Source organism: Brachycentrus maculatus, unplaced genomic scaffold (assembly GCF_059751285.1).
Source record: "Brachycentrus maculatus isolate JH-2025_06_01 unplaced genomic scaffold, ASM5975128v1 h1tg000172l, whole genome shotgun sequence".
Classification (NCBI taxonomy): Eukaryota; Metazoa; Arthropoda; class Insecta; order Trichoptera; family Brachycentridae; genus Brachycentrus; species Brachycentrus maculatus.
In genome coordinates this window covers 2,575,001-2,599,285 of record NW_028280925.1, presented here as the reverse complement: position 1 = coordinate 2,599,285, position 24,285 = coordinate 2,575,001, and the positions used below count along the sequence as shown (strand labels likewise).

Here is a 24,285-nt window from a genome sequence, read left to right as displayed (position 1 = left end):
ATCATTCATTCTTTGGCTAGATCTATTGATATTTTTAAGAAATAAAATCGGATATGGGTTTTGATTATGCAGTCTGCTCGCCACAAATCCGCGATTTATTAAACATTTTCCATCTAAATAAATATTTTATTGAAATATGTACGGTAAACCACTCAGAAATACTTTTTTGCAATCACTATATGTGTTTTTTTGACATCTCAATAAAGATGAAGAATAATACGGAAGTTTGGGGATATACAGGGCTTACGACCGTCATAGCTTTGTTAAAAGATCACTTTACACACGTGTAACATTTACCAATTCTACCCATTATTCAATCAATCACACTACTCAAATTCATGGAAGTTCTATATTTATATGAACCAATTTAGAAAAATTGTTCTTGAATCACTCCGACAATGCTTAGAAAAAATCAAAATGCTTTTTTTATTAGCACATGTTTTTTGATAAAAAAAAAAACAGCGTAGACGCTCCTTAATATCAACCCGACTGATCGTCTCCACTGGCGAATATATTCCACCCCCATAACACACCCTTCTTCACTGCGGTAAATTTCGAAAGTGAAGGTACGTACCTCTTCAAAATTCTCAATAAAATATTTCACAAAAAAAGCGCCACAGGAACAAGACAAATATCCAGGCTTAAAAACTAGAGAAAGTAGTTCCCCTATTATACATACACACACGCACACAAGCACACACGCTCACACATGCCCTTGGAGCGCATGTGCACTACACGGAATTTTCTGTCCGGTAGTTCGATTAGCATGATAAAACAGATGATTGGTTTGTGCTTTTGACCGTCTTTCTTCGGATCGGTGTGCTTGATCGGTGCGTGATTACGGTGCACGTAAATTCAATTACACTAAACTGTCGTAGTCACTTTTATTAATAAAAAAAAACGGACTCCCGGGCGGTAGAATTCCGTGTAGTGCACAAGCGCTCTTAGGGCGTTTGTCCACTACACGGGATTTCACCGTCCGGCAGTTCGGTTTTTAAAAATGAAAACGACTACGACAGTTTAGCGTGATTGAATTTACGCGCAACGTGTTCACACACCGATCAAGAGCACCGATCCGAAGAAATATAGACAAGAGCGCAAGCCAATCCAAGCCAATCGTCGTTTTAAAACGCTAACTGACGTGCCAGACGGTATATTACACGGAATTCCGGGTAGTGGACAAGCGCCCTTACTCTACCGCAACTGTCATTACAAAACAATCTGCGTATTCATAAGATTTTTTCTTCTTCAATATTATAGTAATTGAGTCATGAAGTCATGAATTTAAAATGTCAAAAGTAGATAGATACATTTAATAAAGTTGGCTATCTCTTAGATGAATATCTCATTTAATCGAAACGTCAAACTAATCATTGAATGTCAATCATTTGTTTCCAACAACTTTCCAATAAGAAATTGTTGTGACTAGAAGCATTTGAGTTAAGTCGGTGCGATGTTAAAAATACCCTTTTACTCGAAAAATTTCGTTTATTTATAAATGAAAGTTTTTTGTTGTGTGTTCACTTTGTATACGGTACAGAATATCTTTATAATTTATAATGATGTATAAAAAAGTGTCCGCCTCCGTGGTGTAATGGTCAGCACACTCGGCTACCGTTCTGGAGGTCCCGGGTTCGATTCCCAAGGGAGGTAAAATAAATATAAGTGATTTTTTTCACTGTCATATTTATTCAGTATTACCCTGGACTGGTACCTGAAGCGGAGGGCTGATCACCTTTCCTTCATGTGTAATCGATCGAGATAACACTGCGTTTATATGACGCAGTGCCCTATGCACCATTGGGGTGCGGATAAGGGTTTTATTATTTATTATAAAAAAGTGAATATTGTACTTTTTACTGATGAATTATTAAGTCATATTTCGTAAAAGCTTTTATCCATGGAGTACATAAATTATTTATTATATACAACATTTTGAGTGTGTCCAAATACTTGTTCACAAAATCTGGATTATCTCCAATTACCTGAGTTATTTTCATATTATTGTTTTGACATCTCATCAAAAATGAAGAAGAATATGGAAGTCTGGACATTTACGGGGCTGACGACCGTCATCGGCTGGTTTAAGTGATCACTTTACACACGTGTAACATTCACCAATTCTACCCATTATTGACAACCACACTACTCAAATTCTTGGAAGTTATATATATATGAACCAATTTAGAAACCTTGTTCTTGAATCACTAGAACTTCACTAGAGACATCTATTGGTGAGATGTAAAGAAGCTTTTTTTTACTAAGCAGAAACTCTTTAATTAGTGTGTGAGGTCTGAATCCTGGATTATAATCACACACATGAGAAACGCCAGAAAATACCATTTTCATTTTTATTATTTAAGCTTATAATTTGACCAGATAATTTATTTACAACATTTTGAGTGTGTCCAAATACTTGTTCACAAAATCTGGATTATCTCCAATTACAGGAGCTATTTTTATATATATTTTTTTTTCTGGTGATTCATGAACAAGGTTTCTAAATTGGTTCATATATAGAACTTTCAAGAATTTGAGTAGTGTGGTTGTCAATAATGGGTAGAATTGGTGAATGTTACACGTGTGTAAAGTGATCACTTAAACCAGCAGATGACGGTCGTCAGCCCCGTAAATGCCCAGACTTCCATATTCTTCTTCATCTTTGATGAGATGTCAAAAAATAATACGGTACAGAATATCTTTATAATTTATAATGATGTATAAAAAGTGAATATTGTACTTTTTATTGATGAATTATTAAGTCATATTTCGTCAAAGCTTTTATCTATGGAGTACATAAAATATTTATTATATTTTTTACTTGCATCAATAGCACATGTGTAATGTGTACGATAAACTTTGCATTTTAAATGACATGTCGTCAAACTTCGATATTGGGGAGCATAACAAAAAGGATACCTGGATGAAATTAAAGAATGATTCATGTGAATATTTTTAGGGTAATATTTTATAATACGGTTTATCTTTGCAGTATTCCGCCAGGGAGACCAAGGGAAGTACTGGTATGCGGTTCTGGGGGGCTCGCTCGATGTGAGAATACAACAGCCTGATGCCGACACTAAGGTAAGATATTTTAATTTTAATAAAAATCAGTTTGAGTTCAAAATCAGCGTCCATTATTTTCCAGAAATCGAAAATATCAACTCAAATAGAGAATAAACATATCGTGATTTTGTCGTTGCTATTCATTAATAATAAAAATAAATCCCTTACTGCACCCCAATGGTGCATAGGGCACTGCTTCATATAAACACAGTGTTATCTCGATCGATTACACATGAAGGAAAGGTGATCAGCCCTCCACTTCAGGTACCAGTCTAGTGTAATATTGAATAAATATTAGAGTGAAAAAATCACTTATATTTATTAAACCCTCCTGGGAATCGAACCCGGGACCTCCAGAACGGTAGGCGAGCATGCTGACCATTACACTACGGAGGCTATTTATTACTAATGTAATAATTCATATTGACACATTGTTTGCGGTAAACGCTTAAAAGTGTGTTTTACATACTACATACATACTGTTGGTAGAGAGCGGGAGACGCCTATAAGCGTTCTATTTGCTTACTTTTGGTATTAAAGATCGGAATTGGGTTTGCGGTTACTTGTGATTAGTATACAAACCTTAATATACTAATTAATGTTGGGTTGATGAAAAAACCGCCGACAACAATGTGTTAATCAATGAGTGTAATACCATACATTAAAAAAGAGAAATAATTATGTAAAAATGAAATCAAATCAAATTGAACTTTTGTAATGAAAATTTTTATTGATTTGCGTTTCATATTATAAAATATATGATAAAACAACCATATACATTTTTCCCTTTTTTAAAAAAAAAGAATTGGATTTCGAAAAAATATGAAAGTGGAAATATCTGTGTACCTCGACATAATAGACGTCGGCTTAACAAACTTCGAATATAAATGATAAAAATCCTGTCAAATACACAAAAAACTTCAATATGTGTTATATATACAATATATGTTAATAAATGCTTAAATTTAAGTATTGCGGTACGTAAACAATTTTTGCTAGCGCATGATTATCACGTCATACATTTATGTTTATATTATATAAAAGTATACTTTAACGCATTATCGTAAATTCAGAGAATTGATAACAAAAAATACAGTACACTTACACAAACAAAACTTGATTCCATTTTCATAGCACTCGAATCAGACTGTTTTTCAAAGTTATGAAAATAAAAACATCAATATAAATTCTTTCAGGCCGAGATTAGCTTGAGTTGGTGCTTAAGCAAGCTTTGAAGTATATTTCGGCGATAAATTTAATACCGCTAATGTTCTCTTAAAATTGATAAGCTTTCAGCTTAGAAAAACCAATTCTGCAAATGTAAACACGCTTACGTTTATTTTTATGCTCCATAAAGAAATATTTTCCTCTTTAAAAGATGCTGTGTATTCAATTTCTTTTTCTCAATTTGAATAAACCGAGTGGAATTCTTTTTCCGACTTCCAAGATATATAATAAAAGAAAACTCCGTTGCGATTGAGGTATTTAAAATGATTTTTCTTACGATTACATCAAATCCTTCGCGTTTCATGATTTAATAATAATCTTTTAAATCGAAAACTGGAATGCTGTAGGTACTCAATTTGAATAGGAATGAATGTTTTTTTAATGATTCGGATTTGAAAAAAAGTATCAACACTTGTTTGATGTTTCTATATAATTTTACGATAATTTTTATAAACTATCTGTCATTTTATGATAAGATTTATAAATACTTTTTTCTTAGCATCAACAATGAACAATCATTGTTAATGGAAATACATCATTGTGATACAAAGCGATACAATGAATAATTTCTTAAAGTCATCAGGGATATATATGATAGCTGACAACTAACTTAATTTATGTATTTTAATAACTAAGTTCAAATTTCAAACCGTATTTTCATGTCAGTTGTTTCTTTGTCTCTGTTATTTTTATTTTGACAGCATTTATTTAGATAATCAAAGTTATATTATATTAAAAAATTTGAACCAAATTAACTTTTTTCAGAACACAGTTCTTATTTTGGGATCAAAAATATTCTTTCAAGTGGATAATTATAATTTTGCTATTTATACTCTCAAAAATTACAAACACTTTACTGAATGGAATCGTTTTTAGCTGTCTGTAAGAAAAAGCACTCCACAATTTTAAATATTAATTGGTAAATCACCCACCCTAAAATAGTTAAAAACAACTTTGATTATTGTTCAAAGCCTTAATTAAATACAAAGCCACTATATCAAATGTACGGAAATATCGTAGGAATTTTCTTAAAATATACTTTGAACTTTTCGTAAGGGTGAAATTATAAATACCGCTTTTAAAGCGCCTGGCTTTATTTGTGTTCAAGCGCTTTTAAACGAACAGGAACACACACACATATATATATATATATATATATATATATATATATATATATATATATATATATATATATATATATATATATATATATATGTGTGTGTGTATAAATAATGTTTTCTATAATGCAGTAAAAGATTAAATCCGCGAAAATAGGAATTATGTCTCGCAAATTTCCAAAACACCATATTTTATGCAATGTCATCTAAAGAGTGTCATCAAGCAATCATCTCAATAGTTTTCTTGTTTTCTGTACCTTATGCCATGTACGAGTACTATATAAGAACTTTAAAAAAACCAATATCTAAAAGTTGATCTGAATGCTGTTAGTAAATTATATTCCACAAAAAAGGAATGGAGGAGGAATATTGCTTAAAGGAAGAAGACTTTGAATTTATAAATTAATTTATTTGGAATGAGATTTGAAAAAGAAAAATATCACACCATCAATTATTATATATTACGCTTTCGAGGATGCTTAGTGATGTTATGGATTTTTAGATATATTTTTTTTATAGCTAAGCTGTTTTTTATATGTTATAATTTCAACAGTATCTAGCCTAGTGAGGACGCAAAAAAACTGTGTCGATAAAACTAAATGGACGTATTCAAGCCTTCGCTTTTCTTAATTATAATTTATGTAACTTGGAGAAAGTTTAATTAATTCGCAATAAAACAAAACCGGTCTCGCATAGCATTTGTATTGGAATATTTCAGATTGCGTATCAGGTTTTGTACGTACATTACACACCTTCTTATTTCAGATAACAGTGTTATCTTTATCGTTATATATGGGAAGGAAAGGTGATAAGCCCTGCGCTTCAGGTACATGTCCAGAACAATATTAAATTAATATTGTAGTGAAAAATCACTAATATTTATTTTGACCGTCCTGAGAATCAAATACGGAACAACAAAATCACACTTTGGAGGCGTATACTCACATATTACACATCTAGTATAGGCATTATAAAATTCAAACCCAACCTAACCACCACACCATAGATGCGAATACATACTTACATATTACACACCTAGGTTAGGCATATTTAAATTCACCCGATTCGTAAAGAAAAATATAGAGTATGTAAGAGAAAACTTAGTCACGAATAAGTACTGAACGCTTTCGTGTAGACAATATTCCCTGCGCATAGTGGTAGCGGGTGGGTAGCCACCCTAGGATCAGGAAAAGTGTTGGCACGTGACGCGCGATCTTAAACGAAAGTGTACCTGACGTGTGTGTATGTCATAGAGCAAAACTATGCCTGATGCCTAGAGCATGACAAACTACCTCCAAATAAATAAAGAAAAACGAAGAACTACCATATAAATGATTAATTTTTTAAATTTATGTTTATTCTGATAAAACTTAATCTTCTTCTTCTTCTTCTTCCCCGTCTTATTCCTCATTGCTGAGGGTTGTGACCCTTGCAGAAGCAATGACTCTTCTCCAGTTATCCCTTGACTGCGCTACACGTAGCGCTCCAACCACTGAGGTGCCTGCAATATATTATTTGAATAAATATAATACACACACATATGTGTGCACATATTTATAGAATTGGCATTTCATTTGTAGAACTCCATTTTAATTTATATTTTAAATTTTAAAATCAAACACTTATCTTTAGGGTCTACTAAATTGTATTTTATTTTATTGATTGAAATGATGATATGGAGAGTGTTGTATTGTAGTATTAAAAAAAACACACACACACACACATAATAATAAAACATATATTTTTAAAATCCGGGACGATTAAATCAATACCTCATTCGACTTTAGCTTTATACGATAGATAAAAAATTAACGTATTGACATGTCAATATAACATATATGTACATCATGATGTATGTGTTATGTTTTGATATCATACGAAGTTGATACCATATGGATGTTTGATGAAAAGCAGAATGATTAACGTTACACAAGTTTATAAAGTAATCACTTGAGCTAGCCGAATACTAAGTTATTATCCCCGGAATGGACGCAACTTCCATTAAAAAAAAAATGTTTCTGAGCATTCTGGAGACGAAATATATCTTTGATTTTTATATTTGTTTTATCTCAGTTAAAATACCGTAAATATATATGTAATATTGTTAGTAAAAAAATCGTTTTGTGAAATCATGATTTAACGGTTTATATTTATGTAATTTACTTTCGAAAGTTGAAATCTAATAAAAGTTCAGATTTTTATCGTATTATTATTATTTTTTTTAATTTTTTTTTTTTAATCAAAGATACATTGTATGGCAAAATAATCAACATAGTTACATTTTTTTACGTGCTACCTCACTAAGAGAGCAGATTGCTCGTGTTTAGAGAGGGAGTTCGCTTACAGGGTTTGTACATATAAATAAGTAGAAATAAGAAATAATAAATGGTAATCAAACGGGAGTTTGCCTTATATGTTTTTGTAAATCATTTTTGAAAGATTTTAAATTGATTATATTTTTTATTCTTGCAGGTAGTTTATTAAAATGTTTTGTTCCTATAAAAGAATAGTGGTTTTGCAATAGTGGCTGCACTAGTATTATATTTTGGGGTCTTTAAGTTATTTTGTGATCTTGTATTTCTAAAATTATGTGTCAATAATGTTTCCCTTTCTTTAAATATTTGTAAAATTCATGCTCTTTTAAAAATCGATTCTACAGTAGGTGCGCTAAATTCTAGGAAAATCAAGTTTGATGGATAGATCCTAGGCTTTTTTAAGATAATTTTTGCACATTTTTGTGTTATTAATAGAGGATTTATGGTAGTTTTATAGGATCCTCCCCATCCAATAATTCCATAATGTAAAATTGATTGTATCAAGGCAAAGTAAATAGTTTTAATAGTCTTTAGAGATAGTATATTTCTGAGTCTGACAAATACATATATAAGTTTTCTCTCTTTATAAGAAGATTTACTTGTGGTTTCTACTTCATATTTTCATCTATTATCACACCAAGGTATTTTATTTCATTTACTTGTTTTATTTTTGTACATGTTTGTGTGCATAAAGTATCATGGTTAATGTCATTTTCATTTTTGTGTATTGTAATATTAAAATCTGACGGAAGGTCACTACGATTTATTGAGAATGATACATAGTATGTTTTATCGCTATTCAAGGACAAAATATTTGAGTCGAACCATAATTTTAATTTATTCATGTCATCATTAACGGCTTTTAAAATATATTATTAAATAAATATTTTTTAGTTATTCAATCACATCAAAGAACACTCAAGCTACTAGAGGGGAAAGAGGAAAAAATAAGCGATCGATTTTGCTTTGACGAAACGTATCCCTTGATGTCGAAAGGTTTTCTTTTTGAAGAAAGGCCTCCAACCCCATTTATTGTTATTTTTGCTGTCTGCACTCAAATGAAACCAAAATACATTTTATTTACAAATAACTTTTTTTAAAATAAATTCCAAAATAGGAGAATTCAAGCTGCAATTGAACATTATTCTCGATAACTTATGTGTGTGTGTGTGCATATAGTATATATATGTATATATATATATATATATATATATATATATATATATATATATATATATATATATATATATATATATATATATATATATATATATATATATATATATATATATATATATATATATATATATATATATATATATATATATATATATATATATATATATATATATATATATATATATATATATATATTGAAAATTTAAAAATTGAAGTAAGAAAAGGATTCATAAAGGCTTTTGTTTGGAGTGTTTTGTTGTATGGGTGTGAAACCTGGACCATCCAAAAGTACGAAAAAGACCGACTTGAAGCATTTGAGATGTGGGTTTGGAGGAAGATGATCAAAACATCATGGGTCGTAAGGAAGTCCAACGAAAAGGTGTTGCAGGACGTAAAAGAAAGAAGAGAGCTTATAAATCATATTTTGAAGAGGAAGGCCAAGCTAATAGGGCACTCAATTAGACATAGCACCTTTCTTAGCAACATCTTCGAAGGAAGAATATTGGGAAAACGAACAAGAGGCCGCCCAAGAACTTCATACTTCCAGGATTTGAAGCGGCTCATGGACTTCTCCTCCTATTCGCAGCTCAAGAGGATGGCGACTGACAGAGACAAGTGGCTGACACAACAAGGCGCTGCCTTTAGAAGATGATGATGATATATATATATATATATATATATATATATATATATATATATATATATATATATATATATATATATATATATATATATATATATATATATTGGTTCGAAACCCCTGAAATACATGTATTGTTTAAATCTAGGTTGGTGTAACGTTCATTCATTTGTCCATAGGAAATATGTAGGTACTACTGACATGATAATACTAACTAATGAATCGAAAATGCAATTTATTTCAAAATAATCAAACCAAATTGATTCTTTATTTTTTATTATTACTATGATAAAGAATACAACATTCGAAATGTAACTATGTGTCGGTACACCATATTATAATATGTTTGTATGAAAAACCTAGACATGTAATTTGTCTTAATGATTTACTGTTTTAACTTTACATTTCGTTTATTGACTGTGTTTATTATAATTACCCCAACTACGTTTAATCATCCATCCTAACTAAATAAGTTTTACTATATATTTAAACTTTATAAAATAATTTGTTTTTATTAGCTACGACCGTAAGTAAAATAAAATAAAATTGCATTTGCATAGTTCTGGGTAAAGACTGAATTGTACCACCGTCGTAGACTTATTTCGCTGAGTGCTGAAGAAGCTCCGATTCTTTATGATGAAATTGGATTCTTATTTGAATTCCAAGTTAACACAGGTAACAGTTGAGTACTTGCCCGTGTTAAAATGTGTGCACATCATCGCTCTCAGTGTTATCGAATATCCAATAACTTGTAAAGAGAAAATCACTCGAATAGCGGAATGGATTTTTCTAGAATCATCCATACTAAAGATATTCAAGCTTTCGGAGCTAGATTCGAATTGTTGATTTTATAATAAATACATTTGAAAAGCGATCCCCCAAACGAATGTGCGGCAAAACCATGTTTGATAGATGTTCGAATGGTGAAATAAGGAAAGAATGCAAGGCTGAGATAAACATTATCGATAAAATTAAGAAAGGTGTGTTGAAATGGTTTGGACATGTGTAACGTATGAGTGAGGAAAGAACGGTAAAACAAATTTATGAGGCGAATGTAGTTGGAAAAAGAAGCAGAGGAAGAACAAGGAAAACTTGGCACAATCAGGTATGTCAAATACTTGAAAGCGGCCGGGTCAGGAGTCAAAATTATCGTCGGGTGTAAATGAGGAGATGCATGAATGTGGAAGAGGCGAAGAATTTTTACAAAGACAGAGTGGTGTGACGGTCTATAATCTTTGCCTACCCCTGCTGGGAAGCGGCTTGATGGTAAGTTAGTTAATGCACCAATGCAATCATAAACCAACACCCAAAAGAATATACAATAAAGCTTTAAAGATTGTACCTACTCGTCTTAAAACCTTTATATATTATACATATTATATTTAAAATTACTTCAACCTTTTTGCAATGACGAATCGTAACATTTCAAAGCATAAAACACTAACAGCTATTACAATAAAGTCTTAAATATATTAAAATGACATTTATAATCGTATACTAGCTTTATAACATTTATAAATTATTAAATTTTATGAGCTTTTCTTACAATGGTCAACCGTAACATTTTAATGCATAAATTACTTACTAATAATACAGTAAAGCCTGAAAGATATTAAAATGACATTGTACTATTAAAAACGTTTGTTTGGTTTTTAAAAAATGTTTCCAAGCAATTCTCTTAAGCGATATGATTGAGGAAATGATAATAAACAATTTGAACTGTAAAACGGCGATTTATGTTGATATACAAATAATATATATTTTTTTAAATATAAATTTGTAACATGTATATTGAAATATGATTATAATTACATAAATTTTCTTACTTCTCTGGGTAAAGAAAAAATACCGTCGTCTTGGTTTCTTACTTGTAAACAATGGTATATAGGAAACTGCATCAAGCACAGCTATATAATACAAGTAAATCGTTACCACTGCTATTACTCCTCATGCTACTGCCGTTTCGCTAAAGAGGTAGGCAGAGAGTATGGAACGCCCTTCTCGCCTGTCTTAACATATACTCATAGCTTCCTTCACGATTAAACATCTAGTCACACACCCCTCCAGTTACGTAGACTTTTGACACCACCAGATTTTAGGTTTTGATCGATAAATTGAATAAAATAGTTAAAAATGAGAATATCAGTAATTGTTAGAGCACATGGAGTTGCATACACGAACTGTGACACTAGTGATATTGCTTATTCTTCTTCTTGGCTCCATCCCAACGTATAGTCTCTATAGACTGTTGGGGTCAGCTCTCTTCGTTATCAGATTGTAGGTCACAACGTCACCTAAGCCATGCCTTCGACTCATGTTATCTTTCTGCAGCATCCATTAATTTTTTGGTTTTCCTCTAGATGACTTGCGAGGGAGATCCATGGCGATCGTCTGGTTTACAATATGAACAGGTTCTCTACATCCTATGTTCCTATACCATCTCGATTGCCTTTCCTCTACCTTACTATTGATGTCTTTGACACTCAGGCTTCCACGAATGCATGAACTCTTGATTTGTCTCTAATGTCCTGAGTTATAATTATTTATACATCTGTAATATGGTGTACATTTGTTGAATATATTATTTTACCATTTAATTATTAGATCTATGAAAAGCAAAATTTAGATGTTTAAGGGTGATTATCTTGTTATTAAATTTAACGTAAATAATATTTGAAAAGTAAAAAAATAAAACTTCGAATGATATTAAAAAAAGATTCATTGAAATGATGAAAAATGACGAATGTTTATTAATTTATTTATATTCTAGAGATTTAAAGAAGTGAATTTTCCTCGGCACGTAAAATTGGAAAAACAGAACAGTCTGAAACTTTTCAAATGAAAATTGAAATAATTTTTTATATTTTTTATTTTGTTTACTGGAAATAAAAACGCGAATTCGTTATATTGTATATTTCGTATTCATCCTCAATCGTTTCATGATTTTACTCCTAACCAATGGCGTGCGTTCCACACAGGCAAATAAGCCGTCCTATACTATTTGAATGGAAAAAAAATTACATTATCATTTAAAGACAAAATATGCATTGTTAGAATCATGAAACCTGAATGAATGAAGTCATTTGATGCTAGATTTTTTTAAAAATATCAATAAAAACGCTCTGTTTTTCCATTGATAAAAATTGAAAATTTTGAACTTTGCTCACCCTGATTAATAAATTTTAATTCTCCACTATAGGTGATTTTCTTTCAGCGTCGTTGGATTTTTTTTATATTTGATTATTATCACGATTTTTTTTAAATCAGGGGTATTAAATATAAGGGAAAAATCGGTCGATAGACTTTTTAGAATTCTTAAAAGTAAAATGAAATTTAAGTGTAATGCAACTTCAAAAATTAAAATAAAACTTCTATTTGATAACAAAATTATTTTATTTTTCCCTGGACTGTTACCAAAACCGCAGGAGTCATCAAATTGCTTTCATATAAGTAATGATAATGATAACACTGCGTCAATACGATGCAGTGCGCTATGGATGCAAATAAGGGTTAAATTAAGAAGAAAAGGTATTTGAATAGTATTTCATATCAAATACATTGTAATTTATTTTATAGTTAAACTGGAAAAATCGTTCAAACTGTTGTTTTTTCTTAATTAAATAACAAAAATCATCACTCTCCCAATGAGAGTGATGATTTTTCTAGCTAATTTGTGTATCCAAATCCGTTTTTACAATTTTGAGTTTTCTCACTTAGGAGTAATTTTTACATTTTGACACCTCAACATAGATGAAGAAGAATATGGATGTCTGGGTCTACACGTGTGTAAAGTGATCACTTAACGAGTATATGACAGGTCACAAGCCTTGTAAATGCCCAGACTTCTTCCATATTCTTCTTCATCTATCTTAAGATGTCAAATTGTAAATCTTTCATTTATTTATTTCCTTTTTCACGTAAAAGTATGATTAAATGAATATTCCTTTCTTAGTTAATCTAATATTTGCATAATTCCGAGAGCCGTGCAATACACGGAGTAGAAAATGAATATTTTATTCGTCTTTAATCCTAAAGAATAATTTTCAGAATCTCAAAGTATAGAGCAAAAGTTATTTGAATTCGAAAACGTGAAAGAGGACCGTAATTCCTTTTAAGTAAATGCAGGACGAGACCCATAATTGCTCCGACACAGCAGCAGAGGTACAGAATGTCCTTGCCTTTCAAAACTTTCATAATAAAAATGTCCTGAACACAACACAGTACCGGTACAGTGAAGTTACACGATTTCAAGGAAAGTTCCTTTCGTTCTGTATTTTAAAAGTTCGAATATACTTGTGTTTTCTTCTTTCAGCATTTATGGCTTCCGCAAAAACATTTTCTATTTCAAGCATGTTTAAACGTATTTTTAGATTTTTTAAAAGTCTTTGTACTTTAATTTGATGACGATTTCATTCTAAGCTTTGATAGAGATATTTAAAGAGGTTACCCCAACACAAATTTGATTGAAAGCTCACCTCTTCCGCTTCTTGGTATTTTTATGACTTTATTATCATTTGAAGATTTTACTTTTTGCCCTAGTAAAGGTGAAATATTCATAAATAATATAAAATTTAAGCTGAAACAACAAAAATGTTCATATCATTCTAAGTAGGTACTTAGTTTTCAAAAATCGACTAATAATTATGAAAATCATGGTTTCTGAACAATCGCAGAGCACTGATTTAAATAAAAATAAAACGTAATCGATTTCTTAATCTATGTGTGTTTCTAGATAGGTACTGAGAAGAAAAAAAATCGCAAAGTAATTATTTATATCATGACTAAGTACTGTTTAAATAATTTGATATCCACAAACTGGTATACTACATAGGTTGGTTTAAGTGATCCCTTTACACACGTGTAACATTCACCAATTCTACCCATTATTGACAACCGCACTACTCAAATTCTTGGATGTCCTATATATACGAACCAATTTTGAAACATTTTTCTTGAATCACTAGAACTTCACTAGAGACATTTTTTGGTGAGATGAAAAGAAGCTTTTTATTGAGCATAAACTCTTATATTGGTATGTGAGGTCCGAATCCTGGATTATAATCACACACCTGAGAAATGCCAGAAAGCACAATTTTCATTTTTACTATTTAAGCTTATAATTTTACCAGGTAATTTATTCACAACTTTTTGAGTGTATCCAAATACTTGTTCACAAAATCTGGATTATCGCCAACTATTTATTATTTTTGGAGATAATCCAGATTTTGTAAACAAGTATTTGGACACACTCAAAATGTTGTGAACTAGCTATGGATAAATTTTAATTTCTTAAATTTTTTTCGCAGATACTTTGTGACACATTTTATAAACTTTTTAAAGTAAAAATACCATTTTAAAGTTTTTATTGAAAAAAGAAGCATTATTTGATATATTTATATCGTAGTTTTATTTTAGGTTGATACATTGTAATGTTTCAGGCATTTTTAAAGGCCATTGGAGATCATTCCTTACTCTAGCCACTCGGACGAAAATCAATTATTTTACTAATTAAAGTGTGTTTAATTTTAATTCTTAAGGAATGAAAAATATGAACAAAGTGGTTTTATTTTCCATATTGTTCTGAAAAGCTTCATTAGCGCTTTTGTTTTTAATTTGCACAAGTTATTTAATAATCGAAATACTAAGTGAAGGAGCTATCAATTAGCTGTCTGCTTTGAGAAATGTTTAGTTTTGCTTGTGATGCTGTTACGTTCAACATATAGCGCTGCCATTGCGGTTAAAAATATTTTTTCTCAACAAAATCTGTATAAACTGTTGCATTTTTTTTAAATATAAAAATTGTATGCCACATGTCCAAATTTCAAAGCAATCGGTTAAAAATCTTAGCAGATTTATAATTTTGAATAAACAAACCTTTATATTTATATTTATACAGATTTGTAAAAAAAAATGTTTTGTTTCTATCGGTTCTTAAATTTTTTGATTAACTATGCAAGAAAATAGATTTCAAAGAAAAGGAGATATTATCTGATTACCCCCTTGGGAAAATATGGAAGAAACTTTGTAAATTATGATTTTGTACCTGGTATAATTATTTTCAATACTGCCCCTTACTCCCTAACATTGAGTTCATTCAGGACATTCGGTCGGAGGGTTTGTCCTTGCCGCTGAATGTCCAACAACTTTTATCAATTTACTCCAAAAATATTAATAGTGCGGTCATTAAACATGTAAAAAAGTATGGCAAAAACGTGTAACCCCAGGTAAAATCATTAAAAAAAATTGTTTAACTAAAAAACCTAGTATGGCATGTATCACCCAATTTTGGGTGTTTCACCAAAAAATAAAAAATAAAATAAAATTATTTTTAATTAATTTATTTTTGAAGATAAGGTTTACTGAAACGTTCAAAAAAAATGTTTTCAAATTATAACAAATATATCGTAGTCGTACAGAAAAAAGTGAGCAACCAACAAAACGTAAAATGTTCAGGAGGACCATTTAAGTCACTTTTGCTCGGCAAGAAAATAAACATCAATCCAGTTAGTCACTTTTAACAAGTCAATTTATTATACCTCCAAGTTTAAAATCCTTTGGGATGTTTTTCATGGCAATATTAAGCTAGTAAGATATCAAATAGTCAATGATCACGTTTTTGTAAAAAATGCCCTTGGTCACTTTCTCCTGTATGACTACGATATGTACATCATAACTATCAGCTTTTTGAAATAGCTAGGTGAAATAGTGAATGTTGCACGTGTATGAAGTGATCACTTAAATCAGCCTTTGACAGGTCGTAAGCCACGTAAATAACCAGATTTATTTTCAGATCAGGTTTTACGGAATAAATAGCTACAAATACAACTACAAACAATTTGATAAGAGAACTTTTTTTTGATTTTCGAAATTTAAACACGATTAGTTTCAAAAACCACAGATTTTCTCGAAAAAAGTCGTATTTGCATTGATGAACTCATGAAAGTGATTTAACACATGGTTTTTTGTATTTAAATCATCATATTTATACTAAATAAATAAAGAATAAATAGTCATCACTGACGGCAACATTTTACTTGTTTCGAAATCAAATAAAATTAATACAAACTTAATAAAACTTTATATTTATGTTACCTAAAAGCATACTGAATAATGTTTTAAAACACAAATAAAGCCGACCAATATGTCGAAATTAAACGACAATTCTTACTTATCCAACTGAGAGCTAGCTTTCAGAAAAGTTGCCCATATAAACCAAATTGTGGATTCAGCGATTCTCTTTCATGTACTAATATGGATCTAAATAATATATTTTAACTCCGTTCAATGTTTATACTGTGGAAAAGGATATAACCACTAAATTATGTATATTACTCTGTAAACATACATTGTCTATAGACACATAATGTAGACACAAGTATCTGGACAATTGATCCAATGAATCAGTTTCTAAATTAGTAAAATTATTTAATTTCTATTTGAGCGGTATCAAATGTTAAAAAATTCCAAATGTACAGATTTGACACAAAATTAACCACCCTGACGGACGATGTTATAATTTTTGCAAATGACTTCGTACGTCAATCATATTTGACATTTCGCTCACTCCTTTCAAGAACGTCATAAATCAAAAAACTCGATATTTCAGGAGAACGTTTTTAATGTTTTAAAATATAGCACAGTATATTAAAAATAGATATCAATCCTATTATTGAACTTTTTACTGTGCAACAGATCTTTTTAGGTAAAACCTGTAGGTTTTTTCTCCATTAGAAAAATATTTAATATATTTAAAAAAATAATTAAACAATACATTTTCTTCAAAATGCAAAAACAACATTTTCTGCCCAGTAGCGGGTAAATATTAAATAAAAAATATGCCTCTTTTGCTGGCATATAGTACATATTCTGGGCATTCCAAAAACATGCACAACTGAAAATTGACGATTTTTGATTTATGACGTTCTTGAAAGGAGTGAGCGATTTGTGAACTAGAAAGCTGCAGTAAATAAACATATTGATAAAACGGGTACAAATATGTATCAATACTGGCGGCAGCCACTTGATATAATTTATTTTACTTGTTAAATAATTTAACTTGTTAAATAATAATTGTTAAGGTCAAAAAAAAGATTATCATCACTTTAAATTATTTTTTACTATTTAGTAAAAAAATTATTCAAAATCAAAATTGTATGATTTATTTTGCGCCACCCTGAATCTGTTTGGAAACTACACCTGTCTTCTTGTTTACAAATGTCAAATATGATTGACGTACGACGCCATTTGCAATAATTATAACATTTTCCGATAGGGTGATTCATTTTGTGTCACCCTGCATTGTGTATGATGACACATTTTTATAAATTTTATGATAATAATTATTTAAAATGGTATTTTGTATACATTCATTATTTTTAAGAAGCATGAAAACTGCTGCTATTTGTACATATCGAATTTCATTATCGTATTTCTATTAAAACTATAATTTTTTAATTCCAGCGTTTTGATGTTTATCCCGTGCATTATGAATAAATATGAAAATTAAAATAATTGTAGTTTATTAAAAAAAAATATTCACTTTCGTTTTTTTTTGTACAATTAATTTTTTTAATGAAAAATAAATATTTACTTATATTGCGTTGTAAAATAAAATTTTAAAACAAATATACACCTTTTAGTTTTATCAAAATAATTGAAAAAAAAGCCTAAAAATAACTTTCAAAATCAAACCAAAAATTTTAGATTTAGAAGTAATCGCGAAAGTAATTTACTACGGCAATTTAATAGACAACTTTTAATAGCAACTTTCGTTAAAGCTTTTTAAATTATTTATTATTTATTCATTAAATTACAAATTATATAGAAATGAGGACCAAGATAAGATATTTTTAATAGTTTACTATTAAATTTAATAAACCATTTAAGGGAATTCAGGCAATTTATTTGAAAGCCTGGGGCGGTTTTCGTCCTACCCCTATCAATCTCTCTCTGAGTTGGAAACTAGATTAACTGTCATTTGAAGGAGCACTACGTGGTGAAAATATTATTCACGTTTCATAGGAATCATTTGAGATGTCACTCAGAAGAATAGAATATTGTAAAATTTATAAATAATTAAATTATTCTCATTGATGCACTCGTATATGCTGTACACAATTTAAAAAATAACTTTTTTCACTCAGGATTTTTTTATAACAAGGATTAGATACCTCGAATTTGTCTAGAGAGAGTTTAAAAAATACAAGAAATATTACTCACTTGATAAATGCCACTATTTCTCAAAATCTTTTGTGAGATTTTCAAATGTTTGAAAATGATAGGCAATGCATCGAAACCCGTGTCACAATAGATTTTAAGAAAGAGTGGTATTTATTTAGTAAGTCCAAATCCAATAAAATGGGCAGATATTACCATAAAGTAACTAAACAGGAAGTATAAGATACTTTGAGTTTAGCCAAGTAAAATTTAAAATTAAAAAACAATATTCTTAATATCATTGTAAATTTTAAGTTTACTTGGTAAATATCGCTAATAACACTGGCCAACAATTTACAACTTTTATTTTGCAACTGGCATGAAAATACCTGATCTATATGTACTGTGCATAGCTGAATTAAAAAATGAAAGCAACAAAAATGTATCATATCAGACTTTTTAGTTATGGATATTTTTTATTCTGATATTAACTAAAGTAATCTTATTAATTAGTGGATAAATATATATATATATATATATATATATATATATATATATATATATATATATATATATATATATATATATATATATATATATATATATAAATATATATAAATATATATATATATATATATATATATATATATATATATATATATATATATATATATATATATATATATATATAAATATATACAGTATCTACTCAATGAATTAGGGCCACGCAGAATTTCACGCAATTTCTCAATTCAAACAGGAATAACTCAGAGAAAACCTTAAATAAAACAACATTGAATTTTATTTACACATGAACACTTTATTACGCTTAAATTATGCATATATTTTCATATAAATATAGTTAGTATTTAGTATTTCCACCTTTGGCAGAAATAACTGCCTCAATTCTTTTTGGCATACTTAAAATGCACTGTTTTATTATGTTTTTTATTTCTTCGTCTTCTGACCAATTTTTTTGAATATTTTTTTTTTGACAGTCTACTGTCGGATTTGGAAATGAGTAAACCTTATTTTTTAACATGCTCCATACGTTTTCTATAGGATTAAGGTCCGGAGAATTTCCAGGCCAGGGGAGCAAAGGCAGATTTTTGTTAGACAAAATTTTTATTATTGATTTAGCCCGGTGGCAAGGTGCCCCATCCTGCATGAAGGTGTATGGACCTTCTGTTGGGTCGAGTGTATGGTAGAAGGGCAATAAAATTCGTTCGAGGACCTGCTTATAGGAATTTTGGTTCATTGTTCCTTCCACGAAAAACAACGGCCCAGGTAAATTGTTAATAATACATGACCATATCATTGTTGCAGGGGGGTGTTTGATAACTTTTACCACACAGGCCTCATTGTAACGTTCCATTGGTGCTCTCCTGACGAATCGACGGCTCTCTGTCACGGCTTCTAACCGGCACTCATCACTAAAGATGACCTGAAAAATAATGAAAATTTAAGTTTAATTCAAATATATAAGTTTATTTACTAAAATGATATGTTGAAAATTCAATTTAAATAAATACCTTTTTCCAATCATCTACCGAGTAATTTCGATGTAGCCTGGCCCATTTTAATCTATCCGCTTTCATTCGTGGTGTCAATTTTGGTACTTTTACAGGGCGCCTGCATTTCAGATTTACTTCGTAAAGACGTCGCCTCAGTGTTGATACCGATATATTTATACCCTCTTCTTCCAATTTTATTTTTAATGTTTTAACTGATGCACTACGGTTTTTTAACGCACTTTGAACGATTTTTCGATCAGTCCTCGGTGTTGATTTTCTAATCTTACGACAGTTCTTTCGCCGATTGCTGGAGGCGGGTGACTGATTTTTTATTGATTTTGAAATTCTGTCCACTGTTTGATGAGAAACGTTTTCTTTTTTTGAAATTTCTCTATTAGATAGTATTCCTAATTTCAGTAGCACTATAACACTAGACTTTTTTTCCTCAGAAATGTCTTTACTTTTTCCCATTTTGTCTTTTTCAAAAAAAACACTTGTGTTTACAAAAAAAATTATACTTTATGAACTAAAATTAAAAATTAAGTTTTTTTCACAAGACACGATAACTATATAACCTCTCTGAACAAAACAACAACCAGAACTCAAGAAACTTCACTAATAAATAAGATAGGACTAATTTTTGAACTTTCAACTATCTGTCTACCTGTGCTAATTAGGGACCTTTCTCAGAAAAAGGGTTTTAAATTTTGTAAAGGCTTAAATAATCCAGGTATATTTTACATATTATTGAAGGTAATATACATGATATTAGATGTCAATAGAAAACTTAAAGTATTTATGTAAAATAAATATAATAATCCAAAAGATTTCAGAGTATTCAAAAAAATAATGGGTGGCCCTAATTCATTGAGTAGATACTGTATATATATATATATATATATATATATATATATATATATATATATATATATATATATATATATATATATATATATATGTAAATATATATATATATATATATATATATATATATATATATATATATATATAAATATATATATTTATATATATATATATATATATATATATATATATATATATATATATATATATATATATATATATATATATCAAGAACGTCATAAATCAAAAATCGTCAATTTTTAGTTGTGCATGTTTTCGGAATGCCCAGAAAATGTACTATATCCCAGCAAAAGCGGCATATTCTTAACTTAATATTTACCCTCTACAGGGCAATGTTTGGGTAATGACAGGGCTTACGACCCGTCATGGGCTGGTTCAAGCGATCACTACATACACATGTAACATTCACCACTCTATCCATGATTGACAACCGCAATACTCAAATATCAGATGTTATCAGATGCCTCTATTGAAATCATATGACACGTGCTACTTCTATGTTTATAAAGTTGACGTTGCCCACCTTATCAAGCTGATATACCTTGGGAATATTAGAAGGGGGGGTAGGGAGATGAATGAAAATTCAACACAAAAAATATATTTAAATTAATTTAATTAAAAATATCAAAATTATACGAAAGCCACTTCAACTTAAACCAATCTTAAATTGCTATCTTAAATTAGCTTAAAATTAATTAACTCTATCTTAAATTACACTTATTCTATCCTTTGGTGGAAAAGATGCGCCGTGATGCTGGGATGGCCGTGATCCTTTATGAAAAAGCTGCGCCGTGGGATGCTGGGATGAGGTTCTTCTTATGACGGGCCGCCGTGCGATGATTCTTGTTTCTTCTCTTCTTCTTCTCTGTGTAGAGCGATTCTCGTTTCTTCTCTTCTTCTTCTCCTAGTAAAGCTTCAGCTCTTAATTTAAGGCTTATAACCCGGGGTGGGTTTGCTTTTCCCGCAGCGTTTTCTGCGTGGGATACTCCGGATGAGTAACTCCCTTTTTTTCTCTCTTCTTTCTCTCTGTGTAGAGCTCCCGCTCTTTTCCTTACTTAAGGCTTAAAACCTGGTGTAGGTATGCTTCTTCGCCTCTGCGTGGAGCGACTCCTTCAACTGCTCATCCCAACTGCTCCTTCCAACTGATTTCTCCCGACTGTTCCTTCCAACTGCTCCCTCCAACTGATTTCTCCCGACTTTTCCTTCCAACTGCTCCTTCCAACTGATTCCTCCCAACTGACTATTCCGACCAGTCCGACTGGTCGGTCTTCTCTTATCCGATGGATCCCTTCCAACTGATCCTTCCAATTGCTTGATCCCACTCTGATTTCCCCCGACTGCTCCTTCCAACTGCTCCTTCCAACTGATTCCTCCCAACTGACTATTCCGACCAGTCCGACTGGTCGGTCTTCTCTTATCCGATGGATCCCTTCCAACTGATCCTTCCAATTGCTTGATCCCACTCATCCCTCCAAACTGATTTCTTCCCGTTATATTGGGTTTCTTTCCTTGTAGATCACGCCCTCGAAACAATTTCTCATTGGCTGACGGTGCACTTGTATCCACCCCCAAAATTTTTAACGTCTAGACATTTCAATTAGCAAATTTTGATTTTATTTGCGCTATATCATAAAAAAATGCTTTTAAAATAATAAAGAACCACCGGCAAATATCTTTATGGCGACAGTTTTTATGATTCAAACCTTTTAATACATTTTAGTTTCTTTACGACAGGTAATTCAGAAAAGGTCGGACCCATAAAACATATTTGCGCGCAAAGAAAAATGTACCTAAGACTAATTAATTAAAACGATTGAGGATTGATTATTTTTGCCAGGCTGGAAGGATAAACGTGGTTTCACCACGTCAAAGTTATCACTTAAACTAGCCTTTAGGTCTACTAAACTAATCCTGTAAGTCTTGGCATTTACAGGACTAACTAGGTCGTTAGTCCTGTAAATGCCAAGACTTCCACATTTTTCTTGATCTATGTTTAAAAAGTACAGACATAATTTAACTTGCTGTGCTGACATCATAAGTATATATTTGAATATTCTTCTTCTTCAAACCCTTATCCGCACCCCAATGTGCTTAGGGCACTGCATCGTATTGACGCAGTGTTATCTTGATCGTTACTTACATGAAGGAAGGGTGATCATTCCTCTGCTTCAGGGACTAGTCCAAGGTATTATAATATTTAATAAATATTAGAGTGAATAAATCACTTGTATTTATTTAACCCGCCCTCCCCTGGGGATTGAACCCGGGATCTCCAGAACGGCAGCCGAGCATGCTACCCATTACACTGCAAAGGCGTGTCTTTATTTATTTATTTATATGGTATTTAAACACACATCTGCATCTTAATGTTTTTTTTTCGGTTTAATCTTTTCTTAACTTCATCAAAAAATCTTTTTTTGTTGTAAAATCACAAATCAAACGAATGGAATGTATCCAAATGTCTTGTGTTGTATGAGAATGACTTGAATTATTCATAGCTCGCTCCCGAGAGCCGATCCCGGACGAAGCGTTATTTTATTTTATCCCCGCGTAATGAAGTTACCAATTTTGGTGAAATAATGTTTCGCACAAGTTTCTTGTGAGACTTTTTATGATCCCAAAAGTTTTGCGAATAACTTTGTTAATCGTGTTATTATTATCCGAAAGTTGGGGACGTAAATTTTCTAGAGACATTTAATTCGCACTGGAAAGTAGTTCTGACGAAAAAGTATTTTTGAGTGATTCCCACGAAATATAAAAACATAGTTAATATTCTCTATATTTTTGTCCGCCACCGTAGTGTAATGGTCAGCATGCTCGCCTACCGTTCTGGAGGTCCCGGGTTCGATTCCCAGGGGGGCTTAATAAATGTAAGTGATTTTTTCACTCTAATATTTATTCAATATTACACTGGACTGGTACCTGGAGTGGAGGGCTGATCACCTTTCCTTCATGTGTAATCGATCGAGATAACACTGCGTTTACAAGAAGCAGTGTCCTATGCACCATTGGGGTGCGGTAAGGGATTAATTATTAATATTCTTGACACATTTTATTCGCATTGGAATGTAGTTCTGACTAATAAGGTGTTTTTTACTAAATATAGAAAACACAGTGAATTTTCTAGAGACATTTAGTTCGCACTGGAAAGTAGTTCTGACAAAAAAGTATTTTTGAGTGATTCC

The 24,285-nt window shown here is 30.8% G+C and overlaps 1 protein-coding gene across 1 annotated transcript in view; it reads left to right on the top strand.

The window, feature by feature from the left end:
* The first annotated feature begins 2,998 nt into the window (after positions 1 to 2,998).
* Positions 2,999 to 24,285, top strand: part of Epac (Exchange protein directly activated by cAMP) — a 178,026-nt gene continuing 156,739 nt past the window's right edge. Inside the window, exon 1 of the mRNA XM_088261989.1 lies at positions 2,999 to 3,084. The gene's annotated coding sequence lies outside the window, so the exon portion shown is untranslated. The remainder of the gene's footprint in view (positions 3,085 to 24,285) is intronic.